We start from the raw sequence: 5,000 nt of genomic DNA, 5'->3' as shown, positions 1-5,000 counted from the left end.
CAGATTTGCTGGCAGTTGTGATCTTTGAGCCCTCTGGCTGCAGGGCTGATGCCCGGGTTTCTGGTGCTACTTACCTGTGTACCATTATATTCTCTGCCTTACCCTTTAGACTATCAAATGCACAAAGAGTGTTCTCAAAGTTTCTAGCTACAGTTATAGCTAACTGCAGGCTACAGGGTATCCAATTTTTTCCATATTTAGTTGACTTGCTTATATTTGCAGAATATTTTAAAAGGAGAACACTTTATAATCCCGAAATTCTGAAATATCGAATTTCAGAATCCTGAGATTATAAAGCCGAAAGCTCAAAACTGCGAAACCCCAGAAACGTTAATTTCAAAATCCCGAAGTCCGGAGATGTTGAATTAGCGCTTCTGGTGCTGCGTGTGTGAATGGATAGCTGGAGATTCAGGTAAGTATTTATGTTTAAGGGTTTTGGTTAGGGGCTGTAGTGTGTGTCTGTGTGTTTTGTTACTAGGATGTTTGTGTGCGAGGGGCAATGTAGCTTTTATGGTGGTGTATTCGTGTGTTTGTCTGTGTAGTGCGACCTTGGAGTTAGTATATTTAAGTAGGGGGGGTGTGGGGATGCAGGGGGGCTTGCCACTGTGCTTGTATGTAGTGTAGGTTTGTGTGTTTGTGTGTTGGGGGAAGGTTTGTGTATGTGTTTGTGTGTGGTATATGCTTAGTGTAGGAGTGTTGATTTTGAAATTTGCGCTTCTGGGGTTTCAGGATTTTAAGGTTTTGACTTTATGGTCTCGAGATTCTGAAATTCGATATTTCAGGATTTCAGGATTATAAAGTGAACCCTAAAAAGTGTCATATATCTTTCAGTTGAGTGAGAGATCTTTTACACAAGTTAGGATTCCAAGAGAAGATTAAAAGTGTGTTTGGGTCCTTCATACAGGATTGTGTTCTTGAGGTATCAGCTAGACAATGTGATTTTCTTCCACAATAAAAATATGTCTATATCTAGGTCTATTTTTAAGGTGTTCCACTCAGATTTCAGTCACTGCAAGGGAGTACCTTAGGATTTTGGGTATCATGGCATCTATGATTCTCATTAATACCCTTGGGAAGACTCCACATGAGAAAGATACAATGATATCTGAAGTTTCTTAGGTCCCAGAACCAACATCCCTAGTCTTTTCAAATCCCAGTCCTGGGATTTGTCAGGAGGAAAATCATTTGTTGGAGACAGCATATACCCTTATATCCAGGCCTCCCCTTCTCTTTCTTTCTTTTCTAAAGCAATCATCACAGACTCCTCAGACTTTGCTTGGGGAGCAGTTTCAGAAGGGCTAAAAGTGCAAGGTTTGTGGCACACCAAGGACAGCGGAAGTACGTAACTATATAACTTTGGTCCCCTGGACCTCTTCAATTTGTTATAGATAGTACCACAATCATGTGGTGCACCAGCAAGCAAGAGAGAACCAGGTTGCACCCTTCTTTGCAGACTAGCCAACTTTAGCTTGGGATATAGCTTCACAGGACAATCAAACTCTACAAGCACACTAGATTTTATCAGAGAAAAATTGTGTGGCAGACAAGCTGAGAAGGGAAAGACCAGACCATCACGAATGGAAACTGGATCAGGGGGTCTTTCAAGATTTGATCTATTTGTATGGAATTCCTCAAGTAGACCTATTTGCCTCTTTTCTGAATAATCAGCTGTCAAAGTTCTGTCCAGGACTGCAAGCGAGAAGTTCAGGAAGACAGATGCCTTTTCTTTTCCGTGGACATTTTTCTGTATGTTTCTCCACCCTTTTCAGTGATATGTAAGGTACTTAAGATTCTGAAGTAATCCCCCAAGATCATTGTGATGACTCGCATCCGGCCCAGGGAACAGTGGCTCTTCCTATATGGAAATGGCCAGGGACAATTACCACAAGCTTCCTCACTGACTGTATTTACTCACACATTATCAGGGGGATTTGATATACCCTGGCCCAACTTCAGTTGATTACTTGGGTGAGAGGGTCTTAATTCACTTTAGGTACCTGTTTACTGAGGACTCGCATCAGGTACTAATGGAGGCAAGAAAGCCTACTACTAGAAAATTATATATTGGCAAATGGAAAACGTTTTCTAGGTGATGCCAACAGCATAACCAGCACCTATTCAGTGCTAGTTGTTCTCTGCTTTTACAATATTTGTGTGAGTTGCTCTCCTATGGCCTTTTTATACTTCCATCAAAATTCATTTATTGGCTATTTCAGCATGTCTACCCATGGATCTTCATATGTCAATGCATTATTACGTTAAAATGTTTTTGAAAGGGGTTTTTGCCTGAGGCCTCATAGAAAACTGTTGGCCCTTCTTTGTGGGATCTTAGTTTTGTTTTAGAGAAGCTAATACATGCTCCGTTTGAACCAGCTAACCTGGCTGACTTGAGATTCTTAACATGGAAAACAGTTTTACTGATTGCTCTGACCTCTGCATGAAGGGTAGCTGAATTGCAAGATCTTATGTTGATTCAACCTCATCTCATTTTCCTTAGGAACTGGGTTTCTTTGAGAACTAATTCTTTTATGCCTAAAGAGGTATATGAGTTTTCTTTAAGCCAAACTATTCATGTCCCTGTTTGCTTTCTTGAACCTAAACATGAGAGAGAAAGGATACTCCATACCTTCAGTGTCCAAAGACAACTCAGGTACTATCTTGTCAGAACTAAATCTTTCAGATCTTCAGATCAGTTGATCGTTACTTGTGAAGGTAAGATGAAGAAGGGACAACCTACGTCAAAACAGAATGTTTCCAAATGGTTGTCTAAGGGCATTAACTTTTGTTATACTCACCACAACAACACTATTCCAGTACTCTTGCAGGGCCTTGGCTTCATCTATGGCTTTTGGGAAAGGGTTGGATTTTACAAGTATTCTAGTCGCAGTAACTTGGCCCTCTGTGCATCCTTTACAAATAACTATAATCTTGATTTCTTCTCTAGGTCTAGGTCAGGCTTTGCTAAAGCCATTCTCCAGAGACTCTTGGGACTCTTCTCCTTCCACCTCCCAAAATTTGTAAGCTATGGTAATCTACCCATACAGCTTAGGCTCCTGCAGCAGTGATCAATATGAAGAACATAGTACAGTTGGGTAATACCATAACTGTACTTGTTTGAATGATCACTGCTGTAGTAGCTGCTTCCTCCTTCCATCCCCATTGTTTCTTGGTGTGCTGTTTTTGCTGTTCCTAGCATTGTCCTTTCAGGGCTCAGTCAGAAAGTTCTGAAGGGCTTGGATCCCAAACCTCTCTTTGTAGTCAGCTCAGCTCGAGTTGACTTAATGGTTTGGGCACATGGAGGGTGCCTTGAAACTTTTTTAAGCTGGCTGACTGTTATATCCTTGCAGAATATAACCCATATAGCTTAGACTACTGCAGCAATAATCATTTGAGCATCTACTGTTATGTTAAGTTTAATTACACAGCTGTACTTTCTTAATCTTCACTAAGAGCCCATGGTCAGCTCCTGTCTAGATCTCAGCATTTTTAATGCCTTCTCAGCTGCCCTACTCTGGATGTAGATTTTCTGTACAAGTCCAGGCTTGAAGAAGCATCTTCATGGCAAATAGATATGGGATGTAATATCTGCAATTTGTACAGTGCCATTTCTCTTCTTCCCTGGGTTTCATAGCTTTCCTTGCCAAACAGCATACCACATCAAAAACAATTAGCAAGAAGAACAGAGAGGCATAAGATTTTATTTCAGATTCTTTTTGCTGCCACAGGTAGTAGAGGACTTCAGGACCATATTAGGTCTCAGTGGTCTAATTGTTTTTCTTCCCAGTACAAACATTTCAAACCAACAAGGTAGTCTACCGTTCTTTACTTATCCAAAGAGGTCTGAATGTGCTGTTTTGACTTACTTATGTCATCTTCATGATAACAAGAGTTATGGAAGTTTCTGCACTTTGGGATTTTAACCAGTTAATACTTATTAAAGACTCTTCCCCCAAGATGTTCACCAAGTGCATGTTAGTAACAGCAGTCCACCAAAGATGGCAGGCAACCAAACTTTTTCCCATATCTGGACAACTAGCTCACTTCTGCCTTAACTTGGGATGATATGGTTTAAAACTCAATTCAGAATATTTCTCATTGTGAAGTAACAGGCGTTCCAGGTGCTGTCATTAATCACCCCATCTTCTACTCCAGGTTATCTTCCTTCACTGAATCAGTACGTCCTTCAAGGGCTGTGACATCTGTCCAAATTTAGTGTACTTGCTTTAAAGATCTAATATTAGTTCATAGGTATGGTGCTTTAATATTCTTGGCCTAATGGCTTTTAGGAAATGTAGACTCCTCACTCATGAAACAAAACATGATAACACCTGTCCAGTCGTGCAACATAGGTTTGAAGCAGGATACATTATCACCTGATTCTATAACCAGTGTGTAACTATTGAAGAATTTACTTGTCATGCGTGTTCAGTTGCTTGTACATTTAAACTCAAAATGCATGTTCCTGATATACCTGCTGTGTGCATACATTCTTTAGAGATATTAGTTTTCCCAGAAAAAACATATACCTTACACTGTAAGCTTTACTGATGTTAACTTTTGATGGTATGACAGTGATCGCTTTCCAAACAAATACTTTGTAGATCTCCTTTGCATAGTATTAAGGCATGTTTTTTCATCCTTATATATCCGGAAAGGGGCAATGTATAATATTGTCACTCCTGTTATGGACATTGGAATTTAATGAGTTTATTGATGTTATGGACATCAGAATTTAATGCAAATTTATTGGTACAGACTTGACTCAACACTGAAACAAAATTTAAGTACTGTTGTGTAAAGTTTAAGAGGAGAAAGTGATTTAAATAGTGCAGTGTGACTGTATGGGTATGTCTGTTGCTCTCTCAGTGTGTGTGTGTGTGTGTGTGTGTGTGTGTGTGTGTGTGTGTGTGTGTGTGTGTTTGTGTTTGTGTGCGCGTGTGTGTATCACTCAAGCTGCAGAACAACTTTATTAGTCCTTTAATGCATGTTTTTTTACAAAA

The 5,000-nt window shown here is 39.9% G+C and overlaps 1 protein-coding gene across 1 annotated transcript in view; it reads left to right on the top strand.

The window, feature by feature from the left end:
• Positions 1–5,000, top strand: part of LOC122797061 (echinoderm microtubule-associated protein-like 6) — a 3,800,753-nt gene that overhangs the window by 762,850 nt on the left and 3,032,903 nt on the right. The window lies entirely within an intron of this gene.

The sequence above is a fragment of the Protopterus annectens genome, chromosome 3.part0, assembly GCF_019279795.1.
Source record: "Protopterus annectens isolate FY-2018-M chromosome 3.part0, PAN1.0, whole genome shotgun sequence".
In the NCBI taxonomy this organism is placed as follows: domain Eukaryota; kingdom Metazoa; phylum Chordata; order Ceratodontiformes; family Protopteridae; genus Protopterus; species Protopterus annectens.
Note: the sequence above shows the minus strand (reverse complement) of the source record. Positions and strands in the feature narration are given on the sequence as shown.